The sequence below is a fragment of the Bombina bombina genome, chromosome 5 (genome assembly GCF_027579735.1).
Source record: "Bombina bombina isolate aBomBom1 chromosome 5, aBomBom1.pri, whole genome shotgun sequence".
In the NCBI taxonomy this organism is placed as follows: domain Eukaryota; kingdom Metazoa; phylum Chordata; class Amphibia; order Anura; family Bombinatoridae; genus Bombina; species Bombina bombina.
In genome coordinates this window covers 507,468,516-507,489,928 of record NC_069503.1, presented here as the reverse complement: position 1 = coordinate 507,489,928, position 21,413 = coordinate 507,468,516, and the positions used below count along the sequence as shown (strand labels likewise).

The following is a 21,413-nucleotide window of genomic DNA, read 5'->3' as shown; positions in this document are numbered from 1 at the left end:
TGTATTTACTAAGATTGTAGATATCATTACTTTTATTTGAAGAGTTTATCTCATTCTTTTGTCTTTTGTATTACGATACACATTCATATCACAGATAAGATTTGGATATAAAACCAATACCCTCAAGGTTTTTGAAATGATCAAAGAACATTTAGCGCCTGTCACTTTAAATGGCTCCATTTTAGCATTTAAGGAGCAGGATGGGAAGGAGAGAATAGGCTTGACAAAGGCTTCTGTGAGTGCCGAAATAAATAAATACTCAGAGCTCCTGAGCAATCTGTAAGGTACCAACTATAACTCTCCATTGTGCTGTGTGCATAATTGTGCTGTGTGTACTGTTGTTGAATTCATTAAAGCTGGATTGGCACGTAGTGATTTGATTCACTCTGCCTGGAACTTCATCTGCAATTTTCAATCGCTATTTGCTCTGTCTGTCTGCAGCAGAGAATTAATAGCTGCTTTATCTTATATAATATGTTTTTAAAATCCTAATGCTGTTTTTTCTTTTGTTTTATTTTACTCCTTCATATGATGCTTATATTATATTGTGATTTATGCCACATAGTGTGTGTTCACTTTTAGTAAATTGTATGCCATGATTTAGATTTAAAAACAAACAAAACATACTATACCTTATTAAAATATATATTTTACCTCTTTTGATATTGCCTTTTATACACTGTGACATATCTATATGTATTGAGAATTAGTCCTGTAGACTTTCCCTTCAGGCGCCCACAGTCTTTGGTTTATATTGTTGATTACTTTTGTAAGGTTGTAGGTAGACATGTGCATGGCAAAAAAATTCGGTTTGGTTCGGATCGATTCAGATTTTTTTTAATTTCGTTCGGAGCGATTCGAATTCGGAAAAATTTGAATCGATTCGGTTCGGATTTGTTTCGGATTCATTCGGATTCGAATAAATTTGGTTCGGTTTTGTTTCGGATTCATTCAGATTCTAATAAATTTTGCTGGATTCGGTTCGATTCGGTTTAGTTCGGTTCGGAAATTCGGAATTTCGGTGTTAGGTGGGATTAGACTAGTATTATGTACTAAATTTGGCTGAATTCGGTTCGGTTCGGTTCGGAATTTCGGTAAGTGTTAGGTGGGATTAGATTTATACTGTACAATACTAGTGTAATCCATGGCCATCCAAATTTACCGAATAAATCCGAAGTAATTCGGATTTATTCGGTAATTCGGCAGTATTTTAATTCGGAAATTTGGTTTGATTCGAATCGCCAAATTTGCAGAATTTTCTGAATTTCTGAATCGATCCGAAAAGAATCGCACATATCTAGTTGTAGGGATCGTACAGATTGTGGTGCTGGTCTATGTATATTTATTTATAGCGCAAGTGGTGTACCTGTTCTCTATTAGGGAAATATACAACACAAGGTCAATAAGCAGTGAATTCTTAATTATAATAGTTAAACAGAAGCACAAACCCAAAGACTTCCTGAGAGAAATAAAAATTACCAGCTCCAAGTAGATATGTTCATCTCACACCAAATTGCATTTTAATGCCCTTGAGAGGCAGAGACTGGCCAGTGGTTTCCTAAGAGGAAAATATAGCACTTCTATTTAAGTATATAAAATATACATAAACAGATCTCTATAGGTAGATGATCCCTTATAGTATACGTGTGGGAAGGGAATAAAAAAATAGCTTCTTCACCATTTTCTCCAAAGCCTTTGCTACTGATCCTTAAGTAATTTAATTGGTCCTACCTCAGATTACTGCCCCTGGAATCCTCAAACCATCCAAGATTCTTACAGCATAGTATCATACATGAAATTCAAAGATAAGGATGCTAGTCTTACAGGGGAGTAGATGAGAAAAGTTATGGGTGACCTGTAAGACTGGCGGTGCAAACAACAGCCTTTTGTGCATGGTGCCAAAAGTAAAATATTTAAACAGGTAAAGAAAGTTAATCCAGGGTGGAGTAAATAAATACTTCTATAGACTGCATATAAGGCATTGTAGCATAGAGCTGGGACATAGGAGAATATAAACAGGTTCTGGCAATTGACAGCTTAGCAGCAGAAAACAAGTAAATACTAAAGTATTTATGTGCACTTGTGAGTGTCTCCAGACCGTGGTGGAACATACCAACCTCTTGTAAATAATGTATTGTAATAGAAATAGAGGTACAAATAGAGAAAACCTTGTCCAGAAACTTCTGAATAATGGGACACTCCCCCAAAAATAAGAAATAAAAATATTTATTCTTGCAATTTGTCAAAGGGCATAGAGCACCCCACAGAAAGCCTTAAGAGTTTAGAGAGCTCTGTAACCAGATATATACAAAGTGAGGGGCTCTGTGGAGATTGTGTGTCCTTTAAAGATTTTGCAGAGATTATACAAAAAAATATATTTACATTAATCTTCAATTTTAAAAGTTGCACAACTATTTAAAAGCTTAGGATGGGCGTCCTGCAGGCCACACGAAGACCAGCTATATAGTATTCATGATAGGGATGGATTATAACTGCAGGCAAAGGCTTTGATCTATCATTAACATTTTATGATAAAATCTAATTTAATGATTAACTTTTTGATCTGGAGGACAGAAAATTTCTCAGTATCCAAATCTTAGAGAAACCTTGGTGAAAAGAAGCACAGAGACTCCTCAATAAAATAGGCTGTTTGGAGGAAAGCAGTTTTCTTAGTATCTTCCAGCTCTTTCATTGGGAAACCTTGGGGTAAAGATGCCACTTCCAAATTTCCATCTACTAAGGACCTGGCTACCACCCCAGGCACTTTTATGTGTAAGCACAGAGGCTACTTAATAAGCTACAATGTTTGCTATTGCAGCACCACCCACCTGAAGGGGAATCTGAAAGTAGAATTTAATACTTGGGAGCAAAAGGTTTTAGGGAGGGTGGTGTGAAAGCATCTAGATAGGTGAGTGAGTATAGGGAGGAAATCCATTTAAGGTATTGTGATACAGCCTGACCATATCATAGATTATTCTATTTAGTAACAAATGTACAGAGGGACTGGGGTTAGGTATACAGTTATGAGAGAATATCATTTGCATCATGGGAAAGAAAGACACCCTAATTTTTAAAGTAAGTAATTTACCATTTGAATGGTAATAAATATTTAAGGGGGGTGGGCAATATCCACACAAAGTAAGTTAGCAACAAAAGTTATGCCTTTGTGTAATTTAGAGAGCTAAAGCCGTGAAGAAGGTTTATCAATCCCTTAATATCAGGAACCTGAAGGATGATGTCTGTGTGTGGTTCCATGATAAGGGCAAAAACCAGGGTTGGAGGGGAAAGTCCAGTTAATAGCATTCATAGTAAGTGAAGTAGGTAAGCTTAAGCCCGACCTTCTCACTCTAGCAGAACAAAGGCCTACATTTACTAACAGTGAAATGTACAAGGGCGGACATCTCCGCCCCTCTCCACCCAGCATTGCGACTAGCGGGCAGCAATACGCTGCCTGCATTTATCATTGCACAAGCCACTGCCTGTGCAATGCTTCCCCCTACTTGCACACAGCCAATAGTGCACAAGCAGGGGCTGTCAATTACCCTGCTCGGAGAAGTCCGGGGGATATAGAAACACCACTTTAGATGTAGCGTACTAGTTTAAGAAGTAGCGGTCATCAGACTTTAAAGGGACAGTGTACACTCATTTTCATATAACTGCATGTAATAGACACTACTATAAAGAATAAGATCCACAGATACTGATATAAAAATCCAGTATAAAATGGTTTAAAAACGTACTTAGAAGCTTTCAGTTTAGCTCTGTTGAAAAGGTAGTTGGAAAGCCCACTGCAAGTGGCAAATAAGACACTCCCCCCCTCCCCCTTCTTTTGCATATGAAAAGACCCTTTACACAAACAGAAGCAAGCTGGAGAAGGTAGCTGATGGTAATTCTCATAAAACTTTGGGGCTTGGTTAGGAGTCTGAAAATCAGAGCAATGTTATTTAAAAATAAGCAAAACTATACATTTAAAAAAAAAAAAAAAAACTTTATGGGCAATATAAATTAATCATCTTCAAAACATTTATGCAAAGAAAAAATGAGTGTATAATGTCCCTTTAACTATCTGCTGCAGGCTCTTTCATGCGAGCCTACAGCAATAGGAGCTCCAAAGCTATATTTGCAGCTTCTTAAATGGAGCCCATAGTATAAAGTCCAAGTATAAAGGTTTACACTTCAACAAAAGATTCTTAAAGAATAAAGCAGTTGATAAAAGAAGTACATTCGAAAGCCTTTTGGAAATCTGAATCATGCAAAATTTTACTGTCCCTTTTCAACTTTCCAGTGTACTTCCATTATCAAGTTGACTTCTCTTAGCATCCTTTGTTGAAGAGTAAACCTAGGTTGGCTAAATAGCATCAATTAACTTCTGGGAGGTAGCTGAACGCATCTGGTGAGCTAATGGCAAAGGGAATATATGTGCTGCTACCAATCAGCAGCTGGCTCCCAGTAGTGCGTTGCTTCTCCTGAGCCTACCTAGGTATGCTCTCAAACAAAGAATGCCTAGAGTACAAAGCTAATTTGATAAATTACTTAAATTGGCCAATTGCTTAAATTACATGCTCCATTTGAACCATAATAGTTTAATTTTTAAGTTTGCTTTTCCTTTAGGTAAATTTACCTGACACTGCGATACTCTAGACAACTGGTTAGCTCAGGTAACAACCTCCTTTTCATCTGTCCCTAACTGGCCAAAGAAAAACATAATTTATGCTTACCTGATAAATTTATTTCTCTTGTAGTGTATCCAGTCCACGGATCATCCATTACTTGTGGGATATTCTCATTCCCAACAGGAAGTTGCAAGAGGACACCCACAGCAGAGCTGTAATATAGCTCCTCCCCTAACTGTCATAGCCAGTCATTCGACCGAAAACAAGCCAAGAAAGGAGGAACCATAGGGTGTAGTGGTTACTGTAGTTTAAATTTAAAAATTACCTGCCTTAAAATGACAGGGCGGGCCGTGGACTGGATACACTACAAGAGAAATAAATTTATCAGGTAAGCATAAATTATGTTTTCTCTTGTTAAGTGTATCCAGTCCACGGATCATCCATTACTTGTGGGATACCAATACCAAAGCTAAAGTACACGGATGAAGGGAGGGACAAGGCAGGAACTTAAATGGAAGGAACCACTGCCTGTAAAACCTTTCTCCCAAATATAGCCTCCGAAGAAGCAAAAGTATCAAATTTGTAAAATTTTGAAAAAGTATGAAGCGAAGACCAAGTCGCCGCCTTGCAAATCTGTTCAACAGAAGCCTCATCTTTAAAGGCCCAAGTGGAAGCCACAGCTCTAGTGGAATGAGCTGTAATCCTTTCAGGAGGCTGCTGTCCAGCAGTCTCATAGGCTAAGCGGATTAAGCTTCTTAGCCAAAAAGAAAAAGAGTTTGCCAAAGCCTTTTGACCTCTCCTCTGTCCAGAGTAGACAACAAACAAAGCAAATGTTTGACGAAAATCTTTAGTAGCTTGTAAGTAAAACTTTAAAGCACAGACCACGTCCAGATTGTGTAACACAAGGATGGAACCACAATCTCTTGATTGATATTCTTGTTAGATACCACCTTAGGTAAGAACCCAGGTTTAGTACGCAGGACTACCTTATCCGTATGAAAAATCAGATAAGGAGAATCACATTGTAAGGCAGATAGCTCAGACACTCTACAAGCTGAGGAAATAGCTACCAAAAAAAAAAAAAAAGAACTTTCCAAGATAAAAGTTTATCTATGGAATGAAGAGGTTCAAACAGAACTCCTTGAAGAACCTTAAGATCCAAGTTTAAGCTCCATGGTGGAGCAACAGGTTTAAACACAGACTTGATTCAAACTAAAGCCTGACAAAATGCCTGAACGTCTGGAACATCTGCCAGACGCTAGTGCAAAAGAATAGACAGAGCAAAAATCTGTCCCTTTAAGAAACTAGCTGACAATCCTTTTTCCAAACCTTCTTGGAGAAAAGATAAAATCCTAGGAATCCTGACCTTACTCCATGAGTAACCCTTGGATTCACACCAATAAAGATATCTACGCCATACCTTATGGTAAATTTTCCTGGTGACAGGCTTTCGTGCCTGTATTAAGGTATCAATAACTGACTCGGAGAAGCCACGCTTTGATAAAATCAAGCATTCAATCTCCAGGCAGTCAGCCTCAGAGAAATTAGATTTGGATGGTTGAAAGGACCCTGAAGTAGAAGGTCCTGTCTCAGAGGCAGAGACCATGGTGGAAAGGATGACATGTCCACTAGATCTGCATACCAGGTCCTGCGTGGCCACGCAGGTGCTGTCAGAATCACCGATGCTCTCTCCTGCTTGATCTTGGCAATCAGTCGAGGGAGCAGAGGAAACGGTGGAAACACAAAAGCCAGGTTGAAAGACCAGGGCACTGCTAGAGTATCTATCAGTGTCGCCTTGGGATCCCTGGACCTGGATCCGTAACACGGAAGCTTGGCATTCTGGCGAGATGCCATGAGATCCAGTTCTGGTTTGCCCCAACGGAGAATCAGTTGTGCAAATACCTCCGGATGGAGTTCCCACTCTCCCGGATGAAAAGTCTGACGACTTAGAAAATCCGCCTCCCAGTGCTCTACACCTGGGATATGGATAGCTGATAGGTGGCAAGAGTGAATCTCTGCCCAGTGAATTATTTTTGAAACTTCTAACATCTCTAGGGAACTTCTTGTTCCCCCTCGATGGTTGATGTAAGCTACAGTCGTGATGTTGACCGACTGAAATCTGATGTACCTCAGAGTTGCTAACAGGGGCCAAACCTGAAGAGCCTTGAATATCGCTCTTAGTTCCAGAATATTTATTGGAAGGAGAGACTCCTCCTGAGTCCACGATCCCTGAGCCTTCAGGGAGTTCCAGACTGCACCCCAACCTAGAAGGCTGGCATTTGTTGTTACAATAGTCCAATCTGGCCTGCGAAGGTCATACCTTTGGACAGATGGACCCGAGATAGCCACCAGGGAAGAGGATCCCTGGTCTCTTGGTCCAGATTCAGTTGAGGGGCCAAATCTGTGTAATCCCCGCTCCACTGACTGAGCCTGCATAGTTGCAGCGGTCTGAGATGTAAGCGTGCAAACGGCACTATGTCCATTGCCGCTACCATTAAGCCGATTACTTCCATACACTGAGCCACCAAAGGGCGCGGAATGGAATGAAGAACCCGACAGGAATTTAGAAGCTTTGATAACCTGGACTCCGTCAAGGTAAATTTTCATTTCTACAGAATCTATCAGAGTCCCTAGAAAGGAAACTCTTGTGAGTGGGGATAGAGAACACTTTTCCTCGTTCACTTTCCACCCATGCGACCTCAAAAATGCCAGTACTACGTCCGTATGAGACTTGGCAATTTGGAAGTTTGACGCCTGTATCAGGATGTCATCTAAATAAGGGGCTACTGCTATGCCCTGCGGCCTTAGGACCGCCAAAAGCGACCCTAGAACCTTTGTAAAGATTCTTGGGGCTGTAGCTAATCCAAAGGGAAGAGCTACAACTGGTAATGCCTGTCTTGAAAGGCAAACCTGAGAAACCGATGATGATCTTTGTGTATCGGAAAGTGAAGATAAGCATCCTTTAGATCCACTGTAGTCATATATTGACCCTCCTGGATCAGTGGTAGGATGGTACGAATAGTTTCCATCTTGGACGGAACTTTGAGGAATTTGTTTAAGATCTTTAGATCCAAAATCGGTCTGAAGGTTCCCTCTTTTTTGGGAACCACAAACAGATTTGAGTAAAAACACAGTTCCTGTTCCTCCTTTGGAACTGGATGGATCACTCCCATAACTAGGAGGTCTCGTACACATTGTAAGAATGCCTCACTCTTTATCTGGTTTGCAGATAATTGTGAAAGGTGAAATCTCCCTTTTGGGGGGGAAGCTTTGAAGTCCAGAAGATATCCCTGGGATATAATTTCCAACGCCCAGGGATCCTGAACATCTCTTGCCCACGCCTGGGCGAAGAGTGAAAGTCTGCCCCCTACTAGATCCGTTACCGGATAGGGGGTCGTTCCTTCATGCTGTCTTAGAGGCAGCAGCAGGCTTTTTGACCTGCTTACCTTTTTTTCCAGGTCTGGATTGAGCAAAAGTTCCCTCTTGTTTATTATTAGAGGAAGTTGATGCCGCACCTGCCTTGAAGTTTCGAAAGGCACGAAAATTAGACTGTTTGGCCCTAGATTTGGACCTGTCCTGAGGAAGGGCACAACCTTTTCCTCCCGTGATATCAGCAATAATCTCCTTCAAACCAGGCCCGAATAGGGTCTGCCCCTTGAAGGGAATGTTAAGTAGCTTAGATTTTAAAGTCACGTCAGCTGACCATGATTTAAGCCATAGCGCTCTGCGCGCCTGTATAGCAAAACCAGAATTCTTAGCCGTTAGTTTATTCAAATGAACAATGGCATCAGAAATAAAATAATTGGCTAGCTTAAGTGCTCTAAGTTTGCCAAGTATGTCATCCAATGGAGTCTCTACCTGTAAAGCCTCTTCCAGAGACTCAAACCAGTACGCCGCAGCAGCAGTGACAGGGGCAATGCATGCAATGGGCTGTAGGATAAAACCTTGTTGAATAAATATTTTCTTAAGGTAACCTTCTAATTTTTTATCCATTGGCTCTAAAAAAGCACAACTGTCCTCGACAGGGATAGTAGTACGCTTTGCTAGAGTAGAAACTGCTCCCTCCACCTTAGGGACTGTCTGCCATAAGTCCCGTGTGGTGGCGTCTATTGGAAAACATTTTTCTAAAAATAGGAGGGGAAGAGAACGGCACACCTGGTCTATCCCATTCCTTATTAATAATTTCTGTAAACCTTTTAGGTATTGGAAAAACATCAGTACACACCGGCACTGCAAAGCATTTATCCAGTCTACAAAATTTCTCTGGCACTGCAATGGTATCACAGTCATTCAGAGCAGCTAAAACCTCCCTAAGTAACACGCGGAGGTGTTCAAGCTTAAATTTAAATGTAGAAATATTAGAATCAGGTATCTTTCCTGAGTCATTAACATCACCCACTGACTGAAGCTCTCCCTCCTCAGCTTCTGCATATTGTGAGGCAGTATCAGACATGGTTCTTAAAAGCGTCAGTATGCTCTGCATTTTGTCTCACCACAGAGCTATCTCGCTAACCTCTAAGTTCAGGTAGTCTGGCTAATACCGCTGACAGTGTATTATCCATGACTGCCGCCATGTCTTGTAAAGTAAACGCTATGGGCGCCCTAGATGTACTTGGCGCCATTTGAGCGTGAGTCCCTTGGGCGGGAGTCAAAGAGTCTGACACGTGGGGAGAGTTAGTCGGCATAACTTTTCCCTCGTCAGATTCCTCTGGTGTTAAATTTTTTTAAAAACAGAATATGATCTTTATTGCATAAAATGAAATCAGTACATTTGGTACACATTCTAAGAGGGGGTTTCACCATGGCTTTTAAACATAATGAACAAGGAGTTTCTTCTATGTCAGACATGTTTATACAGACTAGCAATGAGACTAGCAAGCTTGGAAAACACTTTAAATCAAGTTAACAAGCAAATATAAAAAACGGTACTGTGCCTTTAAGAGAAACAAATGTTGTCAGAATTTGAAAAACAGTGAAAAAATGCAGTAAATCAAACAAAATTTTTACAGTGTATGTAATAGGCTAGCTGAGCATTGCATCCACTTGCAAATGGATGATTAACCCCTTAGTTCAAAAAACGGATAAAAAAAACGAAATAGACGTGTTTTTTTTTTTTTTTTTTTTTTTAACAGTCACAACCAACTGCCACAGCAAGCTGTGGTCCTACCTTCCCCAATAAACGACTTTGGAAAGCCTTTGAGCCCTTTAGAGATGTCCTATATCACATACAGGGGACTCCTGAGGGAAGCTGGATGTCACAGTTTGTAATTTTAACTGCACCAACTGTAACTTTTATACTATAACAGTGGAAAGCCTCAGTAAAACTGTTTCTAGTCAAAATTTAAGCCAGCCATGTGGAAAAAACTAGGCCCCAATAAAGTTTTATCACCAATGCATATATAAAAACGATTAAACATGCCAGCAAACGTTTATATTGCAATATCATAAGGGTATTACCCCTGGGAGTAAGCATGATACCAGTCGTTATTAAATCACTGTATTCAGGCTTAACTTACATTAATCCGGTATCAGCAGCATTTTCTAGTGTTTTCCATCTCTAGAAAAAATTATAACTGCACATACCTGATAGCAGAATAAACTGCACGCCATTCTCTCGCTGAAGTTACCTCATCTGTGTAATCCCCTCATACATATGTGAGAATAGCAATGGATCTTAGTTACAACCTGCTAAGATCATAGAAACCTCAGGCAGATTCTTCTTCTATTTACTGCCTGAGATAAAATAGCACAACTCCGGTACTATTTAAAAATAACAAACTTTTGATTGAAGAAAATAAACTAACTATATTTAACCACTCTCTCCTACAACATCCTAGCTTGTTGAGAGTTGCAAGAGAATGACTGGGTATGACAGTTAGGGGAGGAGCTATATTACAGCTCTGCTGTGGGTGTCCTCTTGCAACTTCCTGTTGGGAATGAGAATATCCCACAATAATGGATGATCCGTGGACTGGATACACTTAACAAGAGAAAGGAGAAGACAAACATGGATTCCGCCAGGCTTTTAAAGAGATTTATTAATGAATATGTCTTAAGTTTAAAGTGATGGTAAATCCAAGTATATAACAAATGCTAGGATTTACCATCACTAAAAATCAGGTGGAGGTTCAGTGATCATATATGTAAAAAAAAGTGCTAAACTTAACTCACCCTTGCTATGCTGATGCACATAGCTAAACTCAGCGGCTCCAGCCGCCCACAGCACATCAGTCTTCTACCAATGAGGTGCCGCTTGCACCTCTAAACTAATAGCCATGTGTGCATATAGAAACCTGTCAGATGACACGCATGGCTATTGGTTTAGAGGTGCAAACGTCACCTAATTAAAGGAGACCGATGTCCTTTGGCGGCTGGGGCTGCTGAGTTTAGCTATGTGCATCGGCATAGAAAGGGTGAGTTTAACATATATGATCACCGAACCTCCACTTGATTTTAATGATGGTAAATCAGATCATTTGTTAAACGCTCAGGTTTACCATCACTTTAAGGCTCATTTAAAAGGACAGCAAACCCTAACATGTTCTTTCATGATTCAGATAGAATATACAATTTTAATCAATTTTAATCAACTTTCAAATTTATTTCTATTATAAAATTTGCTTCATTCTCTTGTTATCCTTTTCTTCTGGAACATTGGCAGGTAGCTGAACACATCTAGTCAGCCAATCACAAGAGACAAATGTGTGCAGGCACCAATCAGCAGATAGTTTCCACTAATTTAGAATATGTGTTTATTCATTTTCAGGATATAGGAAAATAGGATGACTATGTGCGTGAGGCCGAGATATTGGAACAGAGATTAAATGAGAGGAAATATACTAATAGTCACATCAATGAAGCCAAAAACAAAGTTAAACTAATTCCAAAAAGGTGTATGATGCTCTTATAGGAGGTGCCGCACTCTTGGCTCTTTATTATCTCCTACACAGCTTAGAGTACTGGACAGAACAGGGAGTTCCTGGCTTACTCACAATGACATGTAAAGATGTGGTCATAGAAAGTGCAAGTCATGTGAGTACGTTCAGATTATTAATACCTTCACTTCTGCAGTAAATGGCTTTTCCTATGACATTTAAAGATGTCTAAACTGTACCAGCACTTACTTATGTGATTTATTTAATCACTTGTGTTAAGTGCAATTTACAGTTTGTGGGTCTCACGTCTAGGGACATCAACTCGTGTATCAGGGAACACATCTCCACTATCACCAGGGGTAGGTCCACGACTCCCGTGGTACAGCATTTTGCCACCCTCCATGATTCGAAGTTGAATACCTTTAAATGGGTGGCTATTGAGAAAGTCACTGTACATAAAAGAGGAAGTAACATTGATGCTTTGCTAGCTAAACGAGAGGTGTTCTGGATCTTTCAGCTCAAGACCAGAATACCTCTAGGCTTGAATTCCAGATATGATTTAATTAACTTTTGGGAATAAGTCCCCCTTCTCTCTCTGTGTTTTTTGTACCACTTCATTAATTCTAGGCACTCCTGCTTCCCTCTGTGGTTTGTGTGCATTGCCCATCATTTATTTATTCATAATCATATATAATTTTGGGTGATATTTTCCATATATAATGTTAGCATTATCCTATATTATTTACACTTTGGGATATTTTTTGCCCCCTGAGTTCTTTCCTTTTCTGGTATGTGAGATCTGCTGGTGCAACGCCGCCCCCTGCAGACTCGCGGCCAATGGGCCACCAGCAGGGAGGTGTCAATCAACCCGATCATACTCGTTTGGGTTGAATTGTGGCAATTCCTGTCCGCCTGCTCAGAGCAGGCAGACAGGGTTATGGAGCAGCGTTTTTTAGACCGCTGCTTCATAACCGCTGTTTATGGCGAGTCTGAAGACTCGCCAGAAACACAAGCCCTCAAGCTCCATTTGGAGCTTGATAAATGGGCCTCTATATATCACTGTTTTGATCCACTGTTTAGATTCAGTAGTATAGTGGCCATTATTGTTTTTAATTGATTATCCTATCAGCTGTCTTTGTACGCTTTTTAAACATGTATCCTGCCTTACCTCCCCAGACTATGATTATGGCATAACAGCAAAAACATGTCAGTCTAGGAGGTATGCCTTCTATCTATTAATTTTGGATGCATCCAGACTTTTTAACCATTTTATTCATTTGAAGATTGCAGTTCCCATTTTTCCTATATCCTGCATCTTTTCACCAGTTTGGATACCGCTCTCTCCAATTTGTTTTTCCAGGCACTGGGCAAGTATATTCACTCCCCCCCCCCCCCCTGCGCTATATCATCTCTCTACGCCGTTGGAGTTCCTGTAGTGCGGTAGGAGGCTACGACTGGGACACCGCTCTGGAGGATGGCTGAGTGTGCTTCTCAGCCCGTGTGGAGTACAGAAGGTCCCTGCAGTTGGCAAGTTCGTTAGCAGCTCCCTATTTACCGCTTAAGACACAGGACAATCTCGACTCATGCAGGTATCGAATCAGCAATAATTGCTGTCTATTTCTTTATGGATGGTGGATTTGAGTATGGGGCAAAAGTAGTGATATACATATACGACCCGTAAACCGGAAAGGTTCCTCATCTATATTTATTGTACATTTCTGCATAAGAATATTATCATTGACTTTGCTGCTTATTCTTTTTCAACAAGGACCAAAGCACATTTGAAAATAGAAGTTAATTTTTATAGTGTCTTTAAATGACATGCTCTATCTGAATCATGCAAGTTTACGTTTGACTTTGCTATCCCTTTAACTCTCATATGAGTCAGAAGGTGGAAGGAGCTTACAAAGCTTGACGTATTCATTTTTTTATCCCATTGCTGTTATGAAAATGTGCTATTAAGGAATAATTTGAAAAATATATGTCTCTAAAGACACATTAGTTGCTTTATTGTCATTTCAGATTGCTGAAAAATAATGACTGTGTAAAATGCATTATTTATCTCTGACCTTATAAGTACAGGAAAAGAGCACATTGGGATACGTAACTATTTTGATAAATAACAAATAAATCTTATTAATACCCAACTTAAACACATTCAAACACATTTTAGTTTTTCTGGTTTTATTGTAAAACACAAAGACAAAAACCCACATTTGGCTCTCATGAAACATTAGCAATTGGCCAAAATAACTTTACTTTATCTTTGTAAACTTGATTACTGCTGTCAAAATTAAGCCAGAAAATAAAAAAAAAAGATGATTTTAATAAAATATGTTGTGCAATAAATGAAAAGTGCCAGTAAGGCAAGCATGTATTTTATTGTTTTATTTTAACATTAGTATCAAATGATTTATCTATAGACTTTAAACCCACATTTTCCTAGTATGATAGAGCATGCACTTTTAGGCAACTTTCTATAAAGATAGCAAGAGAACAAAGAAAAAATGATAATAGGAGTTGATTAGAAAGTTACTTAAAATTGCATGCTCTATCTGAATCATGAATGAAAAAATTTGGGTTTACTATCCCTTTAACCCCTTCACCCAATACGACGTATTTATACATCCTGCAGTACTTTGCCTATCATACTGCAGGACGTATATTATTCGATTTATATTTTTCACTATTGACTTATTGCACACGGAGAAGTTTTTCACATAAATCACGCATCAGGATACACAGACTTTACTGGATATATTTGGAATCACTTGTGAAAAAACAAAAAAGAGGAAGACGTCGCGCTACAATACCATACAGCGTGTCTTACTGGAGTATGTTAGAAAAAAAAAGATTGAACTCCGACTGCAAGTGTAGTTGAAGCGGATGATAAGAAGGTAGTCTCAAAGGAGTGCTGCTGTGCAAGAGCGATGGGTTCCTGATCCACCGAAGGGTTCACAAATTGCTGTAACAGAAGAGGGAAGACAGCGCACCTCCGACTCAAGGTAAACAGTTTTATTAATACAAGTGACACACACTAGTAATGCAACTTACTAGAGCGAAATTAAAACAAGCCTTCAGGGAAGATAAAATTGTAATCCAGCGTGGCAAAGAGTGCAGTGATAGAGACGGGCCGTCAGTATTCCACAGATTGAAAATACCCGGCTGTTCTTCTCAGCATATGGTGAAACAGCACACATCACTGTCTTCTTCCAGCTCGTGCTACGGGTCCACAGGATGACCAAAAAAGCTCAACGCGTTTCGCCGGTGACAACCCGGCTTTCTCAAGAGTGAATCACTTGTTATTCATTTTTATTCCACTGAGTACCCATGGGCAGAAGATATTCCCCCTACTGAACGTATATAACATACTTAATCTCACAGAGGACTATCATCTGCTCTATTGCATATCTGTTTTTATTGCATATGTGTTTTTTGTATTGTTCAATTTTACGGTTGGTGTATGCCTTTTCATGGATCTATGAATTTTAGCTCATTTTAATTTTATTGTATTTTTATTGCATATTATTGCTGTTAAACTTATTTATCTTGTATTAAATTCTCTATCTGAGTACCTTTGCCTCCAGTTGGTTAGGTGCCTGGGCACACACATATTCTATTATTCCTCTTTGGTGGTAACTAGGTACCACTACCCCTAGGCGATAGGTACATTGAGTAGGCGTTAAGTCCAACATCCTTTAAAATTGCATGCTCTATCTGAATCATGAATGAAAAAATTTGGGTTTACTATCCCTTTAACCCCTTCACCCTATACGACATATTTATACATCCTGCAGTACTTTGCCTATCATACTGCAGGACGTATATATACGTTGTTGCTTCAGGAGGCTACAGCTATTTTGGCTGTTAAGTTACAGCCGAGATCTGGAGCTCCTGAAGCTTCAGGCATCTCCAGCATATGGAGCCGGAGTGCGATCGGTGCTCCGCCTCCATATAAGGGCAGATGCCTGATCGTTACAAACAGTGACACTGTGTGTGTCACCGTCTGTAACAATCTTCTGCTGGAGGCGGGTGGGCGGCCCTACGCTAGGGAAGCGGGAGGAAGTGGGAACAGATTTTTTTTTTTAAAGGGACAGGGAGGGCTGGGGCAGCTAAACTATGGAAAAAGGGGTGTGGGGGCACCCTAAAATAAAGATTGCAGGTGGGGGGGGGGACATTACACTACGGAAAATAAAAAATAAAATAAAAAATTAATTAAAAAAACAAATGTTTTTCAGATAGCTGCCAGTACCTAAGATGGCAGCAATAGTTAGGGCATGGGAGGTTTAGGGGGGATCAGGGAGATTGGAGCTTTAGGGCAATCCCACACTGCAGGATAAAAATTAAAAAATGTATTTTATTGGCAGACTGTCTGCCAGTACTTAAGATGGGGGTGACCAGTGGGGGTGTGGGGGAGGGAAGAGAGCTGTTTGGGAGGGATCAGGTAGAGATCAGGAGGTGGGGAGTGTAAGGTAGGAGGCTAATCTCTACACTTAATCTAACATTAACCTTTTTAAGATACCTTCACTGCCGGGAATGATAGAAGCTGCAGTTAGCGGCCTTCTAAGTACCAAAAAGCAATAGCAAAGCCATATATGTCTGCTATTTCTGAACAAAGCGGATTCCAGAAATGCTTTTACCATCATTTGTGCCATGATTGCACAAGCAGTATGTAAATAATTTCAGTGAGAAACCAAAAGTTTGTGACAAAAGTACCAATTTTTTTTTTATTTGATGGCATTTGGCGGTGAAATGGTGGCATGAAATATACCAAAATGGGTCTAGATCAATACCTTGGGTTGTCTACTTAAAAAATATATAAAGATTTGATAGGTAAATAAAAAAAACAAAGCTCTATTTCTATTTAAATTGAGTGATAGCAACAATGCTAAAAATGCTTTGGTATTTTGGGCAAGTTTTTGTCTGGAGGTCCTGGTAGGGAAAGGGTTAATGGTGATTTTACGTAGAAAACCAGATACATTTTTCTAAAGGATTGTGTGCAACCCCTAAGTTCTTATCAACAAGGTATATTACAGAATATATATTGTAAGGGTCTAAAACATTCTTCCTATAATAATTCACATAAATAATTAAAAAATAAAAATGTTTTAACCCTTGTTTTATTGCTATACATGCCAAGAAGACTTTTAATTTAATTGGTTACACTTTATATATACTAGAGAAAGATTTGGTATAAGAGGATTCTTTCTAGAATCTGTTTTGCAATTTTATTTAAATGCCAATCTATGGTTATTCACTTCATAGGTAGTGATGTCGCGAACCGAAAATTTTGCGTTCGTGAACGGCGAACGCGAACTTCCACAACTGTTTGCGAACGGGCGAACCGGGCAAACCGCCATAGACTTCAATAGGCAGGCGAATTTTAAAACCCACAGGGACTCTTTCTGTCCACCATAGTGATGGAAAAGTTGTTTCAAGGGTACTAACACCTGGACTGTGGCATGCCGGAGGGGGATCCATGGCAAAACTCCCATGGAAAATGACATAGTTGATGCAGAGTCTGGTTTTAATCCATAAAGGGCATACATCACCTAACATTCCTAAATTGTTTGGAATAACATGCTTTAAAACATCAGGTATGTACACTACTGTTACACCAGATATGAGTTGCACTGGGGTGACACTGTGCCCTGGCAGGCAGGCACTTAAACGCACACGTGTGAAGGAAACTGACTGCTATTATTTAACACAGTCAAAAAAGTGTTTTTTTTTTTAAATCTACACTACTGTTACACCACATATGAGTTGCACTGGGGTGACACTGTGCCCTGGCAGGCAGGCAGGAAGGCACTTAAACGCACACGTGTGAAGGAAACTGACTGCTATTATTTAACACAGTCAAAAAAGTGTTGTTTTTTTTAAATCTACACTACTGTTACACCACATATGAGTTGCACTGGGGTGACACTGTGCCCTGGCAGGCAGGCACTTAAACGCACACGTGTGAAGGAAACTGACTGCTATTATTTAACACAGTCAAAAAAGTGTTTTTTTTTTAAATCTACACTACTGTTACACCACATATGAGTGGTGGCACTGGGCAAGTGGGCACATTATATGCTGTGAGCCTGACACACACGCTGGCAGGCAGGCAGGCAACTGCAATTAGATTACACAGGAAAAAAAAAAGCAGATGTTCTAGCCCTAAAAAGGGCTTTTTGAGGTGCTGTCCTTACAGCAGAGATCAGATGAGTCCTTCAGGACTGTAGTGGACACTGAATACACTAGCCTAGCTATAGATTTCCCTATTCAATCAGCAGCAGCTACACTGTCCCTCCTCTCACTAACAATGCAGCTTTCGAATGAATCTAAAATGGATGCTGTCCAGGAGGTAGGAGGGTCTGGGAGGGAGGGTCTGCTGCTGATTGGCTGGAATGTGCCTGCTGACTGTGAGGTAAAGGGTCAAAGTATTACTCAATGATGACGAATAGGGGGCGGATCAAACATCGCATATGTTCGCCCGCCGCGGCGAACGCGAACATGCTATGTTCGCCGGGAACTATTCGCCGGCAAACTATTCGCGACATCACTATTCATAGGGCTCGATTTATCAAGCTGCGGTGGGCAGGGGCATACATGATGACCGCTGCTTGATAAATTGTGACTGCAGGTTCTCTTGTGAGAACCTGCAGTCGCAGAGAGGTGCAGGGCTTGATAAATCAAGCCCATAATGCTATTATAGCATAAGGACAGTTACCTATAAAATTATTTTCCTGGTTATTTGTGATCGGAATAAATTGCAAATTGCATTACATGCAGATGGAATTTTATCTGATCATTAAGAATCCATTAAACCAATTGAAGGAACAAAATTATAGGCAAAAAGATTAGAAGTTATATTACTATAAGAAGTCTGATGAATTAGGGCTTAGTATAGTCTAAAATACATTAATGCTCCTTTTTAAATCTTAATACAGTTATCAGTTGACAATGTAATTTCTGTTCCTGAATATTTTTTTTTAATGTCTAATTAGAATTTTGATTGATTGAGTTATTAAAAATTGCAATAAAAATAGTTTTATTTTATTACACTTTTTCTAAATTTGTGCTAGAATGAAAATAATTCACGTGTCAAAAGAATATTTTAATTTAAAGGGACAGTCTACACCAGAATTTTTATTGTTTAAAAAGATAGATAATCCCTTTATTACCCATTCCCTAGCTTTGCACAACCAACACAGTTATATAAATACACTTTTTTCCTCTGTGATTACCTTGTATCTAAGCTTCTGCAAACTGCCCCCTTATTTCAGTTCTTTTGACAGACATCCATTTTAGCCATTCAGAGCTGGCTCACCTGAACTCCATGTGCGTGACCACAGTGTTATCTATATGACACACATGAACTAACACCCTCTAGTGGTGAAAAACTGTCAAAATTCCCTGAGAGAAGAGGCAACCTTCAAGGGCTTAGAAATTAGCATATGAACCTCCTAGGTTTAGCATTCAACTAAGAATACCAAGAGAACAAAGCAAAATTGGTGATAAAAGTAAATTGGAAAATTGTTTAAAATTACATTCTCTATCTGAATCATGAAAGTTTATTTTGGACTAGACTGTCTCTTTAATTCTTATAAATGTAAAATGAAAAAAAGAAGGTCTGAATATCCCTAACTGGGTTGAATTGATAATCTTACTTAAAGGGACACTGTACCCAAATTTTTTCTTTTGTAATTCAGAAAGAGTATGCAATTTTAAGCAACTTTCTAATTTACTCCTATTATCAATTTTTCTTCATTCTCTTGCTATCATTATTTGAAAAAGAAGGCATCTAAGCTTTTTTTTGGTTTCAGTACTCTGGACAGCACTTTTTTATTGGTGGATGAATTTATCCACCAATCAGCAAGGACAACCCAGGTTGTTCACAAAAAATGGGCCGGCATCTAAACTTACATTCTTGCATTTCAAATAAATATACCAAGAGAATGAAGAAAATTTGATAATAGGAGTAAATTAGAAAGTTGCTTAAAATTTCATGCTCAATCTGAATCACGAAAGAAAAATTTTGGGTACAGTGTCCCTTTAAGTATACAGATCATAATTTCGATTATTTGTTCCTTCAAGGGTATGCAAAGTTATTATTACCTACAATTTAGTTACATGATTTATAGCATCACATGTTACCATCAATCTTAAAAGTAGAAATATCTCCTAAATCCCAATTTTTTTAATTTTTCTTTTTTTATATTTATGAATTGACAAAAATGTCAACAAAGTTATATCTGAGTTTGTCGGGTTTACAGCAGGTATTACAAGATGAATGTAAATGTGATCGCTTGAGCGCAATCGCGATTTATGCTAGAATGATTACCGCATGCTCAGAGCTCTTGTTAACTGTTACGCGAAACAAAAAAGTGTCACAAAACCTATCAAAAATACAATACAAAGTACACTTACACATAATAACACAATCTAATGAAAATTTTGTAAAATAATATTGCACACAAAAGTTATAAGGACTCAAAGATTTCAAGTCTCAGGTGTTAGAAAAAAGGCAGGCAAAGAGCTTTAACTTAGAGATACATACATATACATGTCTAGAGATGTATATGTATGTTTATTTATTTATATATATATATATATATAATGTATATGTATATATATGTGTGCACATATGTAATTATGTATTTATATGTGTATATATGTATTTACAGACATATATACACATATAAACACATAAATACATTTGTACACATATATAGACATATATAAATATATATATAGGCATCCAACAAAAAACAGCAATGAACCAGGATTTTCATCAAAGCATAAGGTCAATTTAAAAAAAAAATAAAAAAAAAATATATATATATATATATGTGTGTGTGTGTGTGCATTGGAGCGCCAGGACCGTCTCCTAAAGTTGATTCACCTGCGGGATCAGGGCACCACCAGTGCAGAGCTTGCTCAGGAATGGCAGCAGGCAGGTGTGAGTGCATATGCATGCACAGTGAGACGAAGACTTTTGGAGGATAGCCTGGTGTCAAGCAGCGCAGCAAAGAAGCCACTTCTCTGCAGGAAAAAAATCAGGGACAGACTGATATTCTGCAAAAGGTACAGGGATTGAACTGCTGAGGATTGGGGTAAAGTTATTTTCTCTGATGAATCCCCTTTCCGATTGTTTGGGGCATCCAGAAAAAACCTTGAAGCGGTGAGCGCTACCATCAGTCCTGTGTCATGCCAACAGTAAAGCATCCTGAAACCATGCATGTGTGGGGCTGCTTCTCAGCCAAGGGAGTGAGCTCACTCAAAATTTTGCCTAAGAACACAGTCATGAATAAAGATAAAGAATGGTACAAAAACATCCTCAAAAAGGAACTTCGCTCAACCATCCAAGACAGTTTGGTGATGAACAATATCTTTTCCAGCTCGATGGACCACCTTGCCATAAGGCAAAAGTGATAACTAAATGGTTTGGGGAACAACACATTGAAATTTTGGGTCCATGGCCAGGAAACTCCCCAGATCTTAATCCCTTTGAGAACTTGTGGTCAATCCTCAAGAGGTGGGTGAACAACCCCCCCCACCACTAATTCTGACAAACTCCAAGCATTGATTATGCAAGAATCTGCTACCATCAGTCAAGATGTGGCCCAGAAGTTGATTGATAGCATGCCAGGGCGAATTGCAGAGGTCTTGAAAAAGAAGGGTCAACACTGCACTAAGAAATAATTCTATAAATAAAGCCACAATTGTAGGGAGTCTCCCTAAATCCCGAATACAAGCATAGAACATAAAAAGAAATTTTGATGTGTGAAAACACACCAAAAAGGTTTCAAAACTGAGGCGCTAAATGAGCTTAATTTATGCAGTATTCGGCTGTAAAATAGTTAAAAATATTTATTTAATGATAAAAAGCATAAATAATAATAATTAATAATAATTGGATATTTGTATAGCGCAC

At 39.1% G+C, this 21,413-nt stretch overlaps 1 protein-coding gene across 1 annotated transcript in view; it reads left to right on the top strand.

Annotated features, from left to right (window-relative positions):
• Positions 1-21,413, top strand: part of EPDR1 (ependymin related 1) — a 163,113-nt gene that overhangs the window by 38,351 nt on the left and 103,349 nt on the right. The window lies entirely within an intron of this gene.